Here is a 15,388-nt window from a genome sequence, read left to right as displayed (position 1 = left end):
AGGATGCCCACTCTCTCCACTCCTCTTGAACATAATATTAGAATGCCTAGCCAGTGCAATAAAGCAAGAAACAAGCATAAAGGGGATCCAAATAGGGAAAGCGAAAGTGAAACTTTCCCTCTTCGCAGATGACATGATTCTGTATTTAAAGAACCTTATAGACTTCACTATCAAGCTCCTTAAGCTGATTCAAAACTTTGGCAAGGTAGCAGGGCATAAAATTAAATCTCAAAAATCAACTTTATGCCAACAATGAGAAGAACGAGGCAACAATCAGGAAAGCAACTCCTTTTGCAATAGCCTCAAAGAAAAAAAAGTACCTAGAATCTAAAGGACCTTTATTTTATTGTAATTAATAAAAGGGTTACATGATATTTGCAGGATAGAAGGTACATTAATTCACATACATTGATACCCTTTCTCATGCCTTGGTCCCCATTTCCCTCCCCCCCACATCCCTCATCTTGTTTTCCCCCCTTGCCTATCCAATTTCAAATAACCAAATAAGCATATATCCAATATATCAGATAACAAAGTGAGATACTATAACAATATGAGATAACCGAGGGACAGCAAAAGAGATGAGAGATAACATAGTACATTAAGAACGAAAATCACTCATCATATGGCTTTTGTTTCAATATCCTGGAGGTCCTTTCAATTAGCTTCATACTATATGGCCTTATGTATCAAGGTTTTGCTCTATTGCAAATCTCTGCTAGGAGAGCCCAAGGTTTCTACTGATTAGGACAAATGAGGGAAACCATTGAGCCTAAGTTCCTTTGAGTCTGGCTTACTTCACTTAATATGATTTTTTCTAAGACTTTCCATTTCCTTATAAATGGGTCGATGTCATTTTTTCTGACAGCAGCATAGAATTCCATTGTGTACAAATACCACAACTTGTTGATCCACTCATAAACTGAGGGGCATCTAGGTTGGTTCCATATCTTTACTATGGTGAATAATGCTGCAATGAACATTGTTGTGCTAGCGGATTTAGTAAGCTCTAGTTTCTGGATGGTTGTGTAAATGCCAAGTAGTGGAATTGCTGGGTCATAGGGAAGCTCTAGGCTTAGCTTTTGAGGCACTGCCATACTGCTTTCCATAGTGGTTGAAGGAGTTTGCACTCCCAACAACAGTGTAGTTGTGATCCCTTCCGGCCACATCCCCTCCAGCATCTGTTGTTATTCATTTTCCTCATCCTGGCCATTCTAACTGGAGTGAGGTGGAATCTTAGAGTTGTTTTGATTTGCATTTCTTTTATGACCAGAGATGTTGAGCATTTCTTCATGTGTCTATAGGCCATTTTTGTTTCTTCTTCAGAGAAGACTCTCTTTAAGTTTTTGGCCCATTTTTTAATGGGATAGTTGTGTCTTTGGAGATTAGTTTTGGAGTGATTCAATTTTTTGAGCTGTGATATATTTTAGATATGAGGCCTTTGTCTGTTGTATGGTGGGTGAAGATCTTCTCCCACTCTGTAGGCTTTCTAATTAATTTACTAGCTATGTCCTTTGCCATACAAAAGATCTGCAGTTTAATGCAGTCCCACTTATCCAGCCTTTCTCTGATTTGTTGAGATTCTTGGTCTTTATTAAGAAAGTTTCAACCTGTGCCAAGGAGGCCTAGTGTATCTCCTATTCCTTCTTGTAAAGTTTTCAGTGTGTTGGCTTTTACCTCCAGGTCTTTGATCCATTTGGAGTTAATTCTAGTGCAAGGTGACAAAGAAGGATCCAACTTTAGTTTTCTGCAGGTGCTTAACCAGTTCTGCCTGCACCACTTGTTGAAGAGGCTATCTTTCTTTCATTCTATTTTTTTGGCTCCCTTGTCAAAGATTAGGTGGCCATAGGTCTGTGGTTTAATATCTGGGTCCTCAGTTCTATTCCATTGGTCTTCAGGCCTGTTCTTGAGCCAGTACCAAGCTGTTTTGATAATTATAGCCCGGTAATAGAGTTTAAAGTTCAGTAGTGAAATACCTCCTGCGTTGTTCTTTCTGCTAAGAACTTTTTTTGCTATACGGGGTCTTTCATTATTCCATATGAAATTTTGGATTGCCTGTTCTATTTCTTTAAAGAATGACATTGGGATATTGATGGGTATTGCGTTGAATTTGTAGATAGCCCTTGACAATATTGTAATTTTCACGATGTTGAATATTCCAATGCAGGAGCATGGGAAGTTTTTCCATTTCCTCAGTTCTGTTTTAATTTCCTTTTTCAGGGTTTTAAAGTTTTCATCAAAAAGGTCCTTTACATTCTTAGTTAATCTAATTCCTAGGTACTTTATTTTCTTTGAGGCTATTGTGAAAGGAGTTGCTTTCCTGATTATTGCCTCGTTCCTCTCACTGTTGACATAGAGGAAGGCAGTTGATTTTTGAAAGTTAATTTTATAGCCTGCTACCCTTCCAAAGTTTTGAATCAGCTCAAGGAGCTTGGGAGTAGAGTCTATATGATTCTTTAAATACAGAATCATATCAACTGCAAAGAGGGATAGTTTTACTTCCTCTTTCCCTACTTGGATCCCCTTTATGCTTGCTTCTTGCCTTTTTGCACTAGCTAGGAATTCTAGTACTATGTTAAAGAGGAGTTGAGAGAGTTGGCATCCTTGTCTTGTTTTGTAAAGGACCTTTTTGATGAAAACTTAAAACGCTGAAAAAGGTAATTAAAGCAGAACTGAAGAAATGGAAAAACCTCCCATGCTCCTGGATTTGAAAAATTAACATCGTGAAAATGATAATTTTGCCAAGGGCTATCTACAAATTCAACGCAATACCCATCAATATCCCAATGTCATTCTTCAAGGAAATAGGAGAGGAAATCCAAAATTTCATATGGAATGGTAAAAGACCCCGTATAGCTAAAACAATTCTCGGCAGAAAGAACAGGGTAGGAAGAATTTTACTACCAAACTTTAGATTCTATTACAGAGCTATAGTGACCAAAACAGCTTGGTACTGGCACAAGAACAGACCTGAATACCAATGGAATAGAACTGAGGACCCAGATATTAAACCACAGACCTATGGCCACCTAATCTTTGATAGGGGAGCCAAAAAAAATAGAATGGAAGAAAGACAGCTTCTTCTACAAGTGGTGCAGGCAGAACTGGTTAAGCACCTGCAGAAAACTAAAGTTGGATCCATCTTTGTCACCCTGCACCAGGATTAATTCCAAATGGATCCAAGACCTGGGGGTAGAAGCCGATATACTGGAAACTTCACAAGAAGGAATAGGAGATACACTAGGCCTCCTTGGCACACGTTGAAACTTTCTTAATAAGGCCCAAGAAACACAACAATTCAGAGAAAGTCTGGATAAGTGGGACTGCATTGAACTGCAGAGCTTCTGTATGGCAAAGGACATAGGTAGCAAATTAATTAGAAAGCCTACAGAGTGGGAGAAGATCTTAACTAACCATACAACAGACAAAGGCCTGTTATCTAAAATATATCAACAGCTCCAAAAATTGAATCACTCACAAACTAATCTCCAAAGAAACAACCATCCCATTAAAAAATGGGCCAAAGACTTAAAGAGAGTCTTCTATGAAAAAGATATCAGAATGGCCTATACACATAGACACATGAAGAATTGCTCCACAACTCTGGTCATAAAGAAATGCAAATCAAAACAACTCTAAGATTTCACCTCCCTCTAATTAGAATGGCCAGGATCAAGAAAACTAATAACAACAGATGCTGGAGGGGATGTGGACAGGAGGGATCACTACTACACTGTTGGTGAGAGTGCAAACTCATTCAACCACTATGGAAAGCAGTATGGCAGTTCCTCAAAAGACTAAACATTGAGCTCCACTAAGACCCAGCCATTCCACTTTTTGGCATTTACCTAATCATCCAGAAACAAGTACATATTAAATCCATTAGCACAACGATGCTCATTGCAGCACTATTTACCATAGCAAAGTCATGGAACCAACCCAGATGTCCCTCAGTTGATGAGTGGATCAACAAGATGTGGTATTTATACAGAATGGAATTCTATACTGCTGTCAGAAAGAACGACATTGCCCCGTTTGCAAGGAAATGGAAAGACTTAGAAACAATCATATTAAGTGAAGTAAGCCAGACTCAAAGGAACATAGGCCCAATAGTCTCCCTCATTTGTCATAATGAGTAGAAACCTGGGGCTCTCCTAGCAGAGATTTACAATAGAACAAAACCTAGGTACATAAGGCCGTATAGAATAAAAGGACCTCCAGGATATAGAAACAAAAGCCATATAATGAGTTATTATTGTCCTTAATGTACTATGTTATCTCTCATCTCTTTTGCGGTCTCTTGGTTATATCATATATTTACAGTATTTCACCTGGTTATCTGATATATTGTATATATGCATATTTAATTATTTGAAGTTGGATAAGGAACAGATGAAAACAAGATGAGGGGCAGGGTTGGGGGATGGAAATATGGACCAAGACATGAGAAAGGGTATCAATGTATGTGAAGTAATGTACCTTCTATCTGGTGAATATAATGTAACCCTTCTATTAATTTTAATAAAAATGTATGAAAAAAGACAATGATTGTAGCGTATTCTTTTGCTGTCATTTCCTCTGTCCTCTAAGGCCTATACCATTAGATCTCCCTGGGCAGGTCCTGTGATGATGTTACCCTTCAATTCTATGTCATTCTTTCTGCCATAGTATCACAGGATTAAAAAATATTAGTTTTAAGTTTTAGAGAAGAAGTTTTGCTACAGAAGAGAAATTGTGAGATTACTTTTTCTACTTGTTTCCTAAGGAAGCTGGAGTGAAAACAGGAGATTCTTTCTAAGAGGAAGTTAGAAGAAATATTTTAGATAAATTAATCTGAAATTTAGAAAAAATAATTCCTAGCCAAGTTATCTTTGTAATCATTCATATTACTACCCTATCCTGAGATATAAATACACATAAATCTGAAGAATTTAAGAAAATCGAGCCTTAGAAAAGTATCATTTTGGAAAAGGGAGAAATATTTCTACAGTTTTAAGTAGACCCTATTGCTATTCTCTGATGTATCAAAACTCAACAAATAGTACTTTCATAACAGTTTGCTGCCAAGTGGAATGCTAGTAAACTTAGTCATTTGTTACAAAACCTATAATTTATTGAAATTTGAAAGTGTGCTTTATCTATGCATGGTTTTGAAATACCATATATTAAGAAATGGGGGGGGGCAGGAGTTCAGATTAACATTCACAAAGATATGGGTTCTATTCCTCAGTACCACATACATAGAAAAAAAGCTGGAAGTGGTGCCATGGCTCAAGTGGTAGAGCTCTAGTTTTGAGAAAACCCACGGACAGTGCTCAGGCACTGAGCTCAAGCCCCACGACTAGCAAAAATATTTTTTTGAAAAATTTCACCCCGTTATGGAGATCTTCTAAATAAGAATCTACGGTATCTGATAAGAATAAAAAATTGCATTTGTTATTTTTATTCATGATGTCAAAATAGTCTTCATTTATTTGGAAACTGTCAAGGTAATTGTAGTTTACATAAAATATTTTAGTTTCCTAATTTAGTTTGAATTATGGAATTTGAATATTGCTAACAGTCACTTGTTTCCTTTGGAGTGAAATGCTTGTAGTCATTGCTGCCAAAAAGCCAGACCCATAAAATCATGGTTTGAACATTGTATATTCTTTAAATAACAGAGATGTTTCATGATAAAAACAATCAGTTACACTGACAGGTTAAACAAAACAAACATAATTTCAGTTTATGCTTCCTTAGTCAGAAGTGGGTGAAGTTTTCCTTTTCTAATTAAGAGTTAAAATCTATGATCTTTATGGATTTTTAAAATACAACTAACAATTTTGTTAATTTCTTGCTAATTCCAGTTAAGTCTTTAAGAAGTTTATTAGCTCCAAACATAGGGATACATGCACTGATACATTTGTAAACCATCCTGTCATCTCCTAGTTACGGAGAATAAACAGTAATATTTATTCATTATTCTTGCTTCCTAAATACTTTCCTTACTTCCATATTTATTCAATCAACTGTATTCTGTAAACTAAGAGAATTGATGAATTTTTTTTGCCAATCCTGAGGCTTAAAATCCGGGCCTCAGCACTTAAGCTTAGGCTTTCTCAAGGCTAGCGCTCTACCACTGGAGCCACAGCACCACTTCTGGCTTTTTCTGTATGTGCAGTGTGGCAGAATCTAACCCAGGGCTTTGTGCATGCTAGGCAAGCACTCTACCACTAGGCCACGCTCTGGACCCCAGTACAGTGATCTTTTAAAAATCACAATTTAGATTGAACCAGCCTTTTATGGAACCCCTCCAGTGGCTTTCCACTGCTTATGTATAATAAGTTATGAATAATAAAAACTAAAATTCATGGTCCTTCATAGCCAGATTCTCTGAACTCCCTGTCCACTGTCATTGTCCAGTTTGTGGTTTTTCTAGATGTTCAATAGGTCTTCCTTTTTCTACATCAAATTTCCCACCTCTGAAGATTTGTCAAACATAATGTACTCAGAAACTACTGGCTTAAATGCTGCTTTGGTCTCCCACATACATGGAAGTGGTATCTGTCCATATGATTTGTTTTGCTTTGTTGTGTGCCTTTCTTGGATTTGAACACAGGGCCAGAATATTCTCCCTGGATTTTTTTGCTCAAGGTTGCCAAGTGCTCTACCACCTGAGCCACAGCTCGACTTTCTAAGCTGATTTTGAAATGGGATCTTCAGATCTCTGCTTCCTAAGTAGCTAGGATTATAGGTGTGAGCCACCAATGTCCCACTGTGATGGCTTTAAGAATTGGGAATTTAGTAGGTGATTGAGTTGGGAACAAGGAGCCCTAAGGAATGATATTGGTTCACTTACAGATGAGACTGCAGAGGGCTCTCTTCCATTATTTTCTCTATGTGATTATACATTATTTACCGCACTGTGTTGGCACACAAACTGTCAAATTATCAGCTTTATTACTGATGAATCAACCCAGATGCCATACCTTTAGATGCACAGACTATTAAACTTATGAATATTCTACCCCTATGAAATTCCTGATCACCCCTGAAAATGTTTGAAAGTCTCAATGCTGGCATGCCTTGCTTTTCCATAGTGAACAGCCTAAAATGAAGCTTCTAAGACTTCAATGGTAGATTCAACCATATATAGTAAGAAATGAAAGGAAATCATTGGGGAAGAAAGAGAAGCAAGTAAACAGGTGGTGCAAATTTAGCAATCTAGTCCAAATGGTGGATTCTGCATCCTAGAGACTTAGCTAACAGATGTTCCAGAGCCTCTCGGTACTTAAATCTATGTGCTGGAAATGTATTTGCTAGCTTCTTCAGTGCAGTTTACCTTCCTGGGTATGAAGTTCTTCATACTTTAGAGATAAGCAGCCTCAGAACTTTTCTCAAAAGTTTTGGTTGTTTTTTAGTGTTCTGTGTATGTTTCTATGATTTTTATATATGTATATATCTATGCATGCAAACATATTGAGTATTGATAGATACTCATATATATATGTATCTATATATAGATAGATATGTTTACATATTTACATCTATATATGCACATATATAGCACCACTTGCATTACACCATTGTTTATTCTATTTGAACACCTACAACCTAGAAATACATAATCTGAAATATATAATATAATAACCACATGTTACATTATATACTTTTTTACAAATTACATATACACGTTATATTATATACTGTATAATGTATATGACATATGTAGTATATATGCAATATTTAGGCTTGTAGCATTTCTCTAAGAGCCATATATTGTCTCATATATGTAATAAAATGTGTGCACATATATTACATTACATATAATATAATTACATATATTTTATATTGCATTATATATTGTATGTTGTATATACTGAATATATACAATGTATAATAAACAGCTATATATTTCATGACAAATAAATAGTATTTTATAGATTGTATTATATAAATATAATTATACATTGAATTATATGTAATGTAACATGTATTCATTTACCTATAATATAATTTCTAGAGTAACACTACAAAAGCCTAAAATTTTTGCTTATGACTACAGTATATGTAAAACATGCACACCTATGTTCTGGCTTACAAATTTAAGGATCCAACATTTTAATTTAGAATAACCCATGATATTGCAAAACTAACTTGACCTCATTGGAAAGCGTGAAAAATGAAGACAAGAAAGAAATTTCTATCAACTACATATTATGTGGAGCAAGAATTTCAGACTCTTTGACATTGGTTGTACATATACAGAAGCCAAAGGCATTTACTGTGGTGTAAGCATTCGATACATGTGTCCATAACTTCAGAGATAGCATTGCTTTGGAGCATTGTATTCAGAATGCCTCTTTCTTTTGCCTTTCAGAGAAGCACATTTCAAAGAGGAATTCAAGCTTATTTTTTTACAAAATAAAATAAAAAGTATTCATTCAACAAGTGGCTATTTAAAGTGGCTACATGGTTGTTACTTCCAGTAACATTTTCCTGTTTGTGTTGTATTCAAAATACCTTTGTGTACATTCTCTTTTTTATTATTTTTTTATTGTCAGGATAATGTATAGAGGGGTTAGAGTTACGTTTGCCACATGGTAGGTGTATTACTTCTCACTTTGTGTACAGTTTCATTTCATAACCACAACCGTCCTCTTTAAAGTGGGAGTGATCTGTTCTCATTTTAAAGATGAATGAAAGCAGCTGGTAGCTGGTTGCTAGATGCTCATGCCTGCAATCCTAGCTGCACAAGAGGCTGAGATCTGAGGATCACAGTTCGAAGCCAGCTAGGGCAGCAAAGCCTATGAGAGTCTTGTATCTAATTAATCACAGAAAAGTCCAGAAAGGGCATTGTGGCTCAAGTGGTAGAATGCCAGCCTTGAGTGAAAAGGAGCTCAGGGACGGTGCTCAGGCCCAAATTCAGGACTGAAAAGGAAAAGGAAAAAAAAAAGAAAACAGAAAGAAGTCAATGGAAGCTGCTATGGTTGTGTGGTTACAAATATATAATAACTAATAATAAAAATGATTTAAATTTATGACTATTGTAGCTGCAGCGTGGAACCTGGTAAACTGTCAGAATAAGACAAATGTACAACATCTAAGTGTTTAACTAGCACAATAAGAACAATATGAATCTTATAAATAAAAGTAAAAACTGAAATTTATCAAATGACTTTGGCTCTTTGCCTCATAATCTTTTTTTTTCTTTACTTTAGCTTTGAACATGGAAAAATCATATAGGAAAAGAAAAGACAACATGAAGAAAAAGCTGATCATGAGGCAACCCAAAGAATACCTCCTGCTGTAAGGGCTCTTATTTTGACAAAGAAATGCAGAAAAGTAAAGATCTTGCAGGTCTTCAACTTTTGGCCTTTTCTGGCACCCAAATCAGTCAGTCTAGAAAATTTCCAAAGAGTTATTTTGGAAAGTATTATTTCAATTATCTTTTGCAAAAGTCACATGGTTGAAATTTCAGCCAACACTTGAAATGCCATGAAGTATTTTGAGGCTCTCTTCAAAAAAAATGATAACAAATTGATAATAATTGACTTTGAGTAGTAAATTTTCTTTCTAAAAATTCACTTTCTCTAATAGAAAAAACTGCTTTTTTATTAAAATAAATAACTTTTTGAATAATTTTAAAATTCAAATAAGTATGTTGATATAATCTAGGCTATAGTATTCAAAGTATTTTCAGTATCAATAAAACAAAATCGTGAACTTTGACATTCACAAGACAATGTTGGAAATGAACTTTACAACTTGAGAGGGGTTCAGGGGAGGGGAACTGGGAGATAAACAGGGAAAGGGGTAACAATGTTCAAGGAGTAATCTACTCACCATCTGAAGAAGGTAACTGTAACCTCTCTATATAACACGCTGAATAAAAAAAGAAAAAGACTATGACTCTTGCTAGCTAATCAGGATGCTGAGATCTGAGAAATGTGATTCAAACTCAGTTCCCCAAATTCTATAAGGCTCTTATTTCCAATTAGTTACCAAAACACAACGAAACAACCAACTAAACAAGCAAACAAACAAAAACATCTTAAAGTAGAGCTGTGGTGCAAGTGCTAGAACACTAGTCTTAAGCAGAAAAGCTCAGGGACAGAGATGAGGCTCTGAATTCAAGTCCCAGGAACAGTTAAACAAAAAAAGTAACATTACAGTGCAATTTAGGACAGCTGTTAATATTTTTATATCAAGTGACAAATTTCACCATGCTTATGTTGTATGACTAAGATACTGCTAAAATGAATATGACATTCCCATGAATTATGTTTATTGATAGAATATTTCTAACTCTAAAATTCAAGCAGTCTTAAATTTATATAGGGCAATGTGTGATCATTTTAGGACGTTTGTAAGGACAATGGATGATAATTTTAAGGTATTTAATCAGGAGAGCTATTGTCATCTGATTTACACTTTGGAAGATTATTCAAATTGATGTTGATGTATGGGGGATGGGCTAAAGGGAAATAAGAATGGTAGTCAAGAAAGAACAGATCAGTGGATCAGTCCTGATTTGGACACCTTAAAATCAACATTTGATCTAAATAATCAAGAGAAGACAGTGTGTGTTTGGGGATGCTGTAAATTGTGGAATATATAGACATAGCATTGAATCAGCTTCAGGCAACTGGCTTACAGGGCTATGAATCTAATCTTTTGTACTGCCAGAGTTTCAAATTTCGGGAGAAAAATGTAAAATCATTTGATATTCAGTTCTTAGCAATCAATTCATTAAGCCAATCCCCCACCTCCAAAACACAAAACACTCAAATATGTACATGGTTAAAAAGCACATCCCTGTGCTGAGTGCTCTGGATACATCAACATTTCTCGCAATTAAGTAATCACTTCTATTAGGTTATATTAGAGAACAGCATAAAATTAATTTACTCGATATCCCCTCCTTAAAATTAATTTCAGCAACTTTACTGACTGTATTAACTCTGCTTTTACTATTTTGTCTGTCAGTTTATAATGTAGATATGAGTGGGGTCACTAAACTGAATGCACTTAATGGTTTTTAAGAGGATCCCTAATAATACACCAAAATATTTCACTTCAATTTTGATAGTATCAGGAGCCTTCAGTAATTTTTGCACCTGATGCTAGCATATTTTAGGACATTAATCTAAAAATAATGTATTGAATGAAGAATAAATTAAATGTGCTTATTTGGACAAGCTACTTGGGCTACAGTTAACTCACCTAAAAGCAAGGTAATGTTTAAGCCATCTCAGTTCAGAAATTATGAGTCATTTCTAGTGATGTTTAATTATTCTAAGTACCAAGTTATATAACATCTTTACTGGAAGAGTTTTGGCTTCAACTGCCAGTAAAGCTTTGGCACTTAAATTGCAACCATTTTTTGGTCCTTAGGAAAGCTGCCAGGGACTGAACAAACAATAAGTGCAGAAACTTTCTGTTTATTACAGAGTAAAAAGCAATTAAAAAAGCAGAAGTGACTTTTATACTTCGCACCAAGTAAACTTACAAGCAGAAGATGCATTTTACTTCCATAAGTTTAGATTAAATAGTTCAAGATAAAATATTCCCACCATCCCAAATCTCCATTTTTTAAGTGAATCTTCAAACAGAGGGGCTGAATTGACATTAGCTACCTCATGTAATAACTGCTTGGTTTACTTTTAGCTGTGCAGTTAGGATAACTTTAGCAGCAAGAGAAAGAAGAGAAGCATTATACAAAACAAGATTGTCACAGTGAAATAAGAACTGCAAGTGGGAAAAAGAAAATCTGTTTTGATGGATATGATACTTCTGAACCAGTTATATGTTAAAATGTATTTGTTCTTGGTAATTTCAAGAATAAGATGTCAAGGAGTCAGTCATTGCAAAGCACAAATAACTGTAAGTCCAAATAATTTTGGTGGCAGATTTTACTATATAAGTACTAATCATTTTTTACTCATACAAAGCAGTGTAGGTTTACATTTGTAGGTAGCAAGGGTGAAAATAGTGGATTTATAAGTATGGATTTATAAGTGAGGAATAGAGGAATTTGGTATTCATTCACTATCATTACTGACCAGAAACAAATGCTGTCTAGTACTTACAATTGTGTAGAATTGCAAATAGTTTCACCAGCTGAACTTGTCTGATTTCTGTGGGGCAATAGAATAATGCTGCATGGCCTCATATTGAAAAGAAAATTCAATTTTATTTCCTTCCTTCACTCTTTATAATTTTACCAAGATATAGCTGAAGCATAGTATCTTATTCATAGAAGACAGGATTTGATCAGGTTTGCTGAATGCTTAGCTTTGTTTATACCAACATCATCATTTTGATCACCTCCCTAAAACTTTCCATGTCAATTATGGTAAGCTGTCTCCTTCTCTCTTCATTCTTAGGTAATCATTAATCTACTTCCTGTTCCTGCAGACCATGTTTCTTCTTAGTAATTTTACATAATTGGCATCAGACAGTACGAATGCTTTTGATTTTGCTTCTATTTCAATATGTATCACAAAGTTAGGCTGATTTACATGCAAGTTCATGTAGAGGAGGGGAGGACTCCTTCTTTGGCTCCCATCTAGAGATACCCAGTTCTTTCTGTATCATCATTTTCTAATCTTTTGTCTAGATGTACGGGTTTTTCCATTGACCTTTTGGCTATTAAAAGGTGGACATCCATAGTTAAGACAAATCCATGAAAAGAAAATACTCCAGGAAGAGTAACTCTGTGCTCATTAGTCTACCAACATCCAAATTCTTTCATAAGCTACTTACTTTAGTACATTTTATATCTTATATAGTACATTTTATATCTTAAATTATATACATTATATCTTATATATTATAGTACATTTTATAACTTATATTTACTTCCCTAGTAATTTCATTGATAGCAAAGATAATCTTATTTTCTTCTTTGTGTTGGAAGCAAGATGGCTACAGAAAGCCACCAACTGATGGCTAATTTAGTCTGCTCAAAGTTTGGATGCTTACATTTTAAATGGCATTCTGTACTATAATCATCCACTAATAGCATGTAATTCTACATTAATTTTGCCAATCCTTTATTTTTTATTTTTAAAAGCCTTTATTTTGTATATTTAAATGCCTTCATTTTGTACTTTTAGTGCCTTGTGACTTATATAGAGTTGCAAATATTTTAATGAGAACTACCTTATATTATCTTATCAGATTCCCATCATGTGATGTGTTTATGTAAACATGGACAATGACTAAAGTAAGAAATGAATATTGTCATAATGTGATTAAGTAAACTACAAATTTCATGTAGATTTTGCCATTTCTTTTCTCTACCTCGCCTACCATGTGTAGTTCTTTAGTCTTTCCTTCTCATGTCTTAGGACTTGGCCAAATATTCTGAAGAAGGCCTATCATCTTTTGCTGACATGATTTTTGTCTGTGATAGGAAGACTACATAAGCAACACAGCTCTCTCCTATCATATCATGAAAATTGTCATTACAGGAAACCAAACCTCATCATGTTGAAGCAGGTTAGGGAAAATATAACCTGAGAAACAGAAGCCAGGAATTCAGAGGTAAACATTGAGCTAAAGAGTCGTTTTATTCAAGACACCCAGAAAGTGTGTGCTTTAAGCCTTACACTCACATATTAAAGTGCAATGTTCAGAAAAATGAGACAAAGGCAAAACAAAGAGGCAGCTGTCTCCTTCTGACCTTTCTTACTTGCCCTAATAATTAATACACTCTGGGATCTGAATAATATCTCGAAGACACTGTGTTCATGGGCTAACTCATGCTTGGGGTTAGTTCAGCAAAGAATAAAACTATGTCAGCCATTTACCTCACTGTGTCTTCAAGCCAGTGATGGGTGGGCAGGAAGAATGAAGTTCTCTTCTCTCCTACAAAAATAAAATAGAAGTGAGTCACTAAGTCTAGTATATGCTGAAGAACAGAGCAATTGTGACTGAGCTCCTAGAAAGCGAGTATCAAGGAATTTGTGCCGTATGTAAAATCCCCATGGTGATAACAAACATTTTGAAGGTTTACTCTGAAGTTTTTCAAGTTTTGTTTCTTTTTAAACTTTTGTCCATTAATACTGATGACAAGCACACTTTTTACCCTTTATTCGTAAAAGGATAAAAGAAATGATCTAGTATCTAATCACTGTCTGATTCTACTCCCTGCATAAAAAGAATTTTTTAAAAAGGTCTTATTATTTGTGAGTTATTTTCTCAAAAAGGAGATTTTTGTTTCTCTCCACTCCCACATTTATTCCTGTAGATAAACAGAGTTTCATGATCAAGGCTAGGCTATTTTCTCAGATCTTCTCTGTGCTGCGGTAGCCACTGAATTTTCACTTTATGTTTTTTTTTTCTTTGAGCCTGAAGATAATTCTTTAGCCCTGTATTCTTAAAAAAACTGAGACCACTGATTTTTAAACTTAATCTGTGAGGGGTAGAGATACTAAATAGAGTCTCTTAATTTTCAAATGAAGTTGATTCTTGGAAAAGTAAAGAGATTAGTCAATAAGAACAAAATGCTGTTTTAGACCTATACTTTGTACTTGAGAATGTTTTATACAATGGTATAACTCCCATAGTCACAAAATAGAAACTAATGTGTCCATGTTCTACAAGGCTACATGAACAACGAGTAAAACATATACAATCATGGCCTATAGTTTCTTGTCAGTGGATAGTCACAACTTCTTTTATCTTTGCAAATGGATAAAATGCTCTCCATAAAGGCTATGGCGATCTCAATTGTTTATGAAATGAATAAACTTGTTAAATGGCCACTCCTCCATATAACTAACTATTTACAGATAATAAAGAGAGGATAGCTCTTATAAACCTTTTTTTTAAAAAACTTAAAAATAGTAAATACATGCATGTTAAATGTCTATTCAGCTAAGTCATCCCATACAGCAAGACACGAATGCTGCTTTAATTGGCATGGTTTTGTTCAATGTCATATGTGCTTGCTGATAAATTGCAACTTGGTTTATGACTAAGGTGTTCATGACTAAGATGCTGTCTGCACTCTGATTATTTTAGCCAGATGAGTCATATATTGAGCTAATATTGTATTTCATGGACTATTAAATACCAAAGCACAATGGGAGAAGAGAGACACTATAATTGTTATGGTTTGCATATAAATCCTGAGTTGGAAGGTGATATTTGTCAGCAGGGTATTGTATAGAATTAAAGACATGGAACCTGCTGAGGTACTACATTTCCAGTTGGGCCTCCTCATCTTGTGATTTCAAACTGGCTCCTTCTGATTGACTTCTTTCCTCATTTCCAAACATAATATTGGTAAGGTTCAATGGGGGTGGCATTTGTGATATCTATGGTAGTTTCTGGCATTGATTCTCACTGTGGTAGCTGTAAAATATGAACTAGAATACAGTGTTTTCAGGCTCAT

This window comes from Megascapheus bottae, chromosome 9 (genome assembly GCF_031878675.1).
Source record: "Megascapheus bottae isolate mThoBot1 chromosome 9, mThoBot2.hap1, whole genome shotgun sequence".
Lineage (NCBI taxonomy): Eukaryota > Metazoa > Chordata > Mammalia > Rodentia > Geomyidae > Megascapheus > Megascapheus bottae.
Note: the sequence above shows the minus strand (reverse complement) of the source record.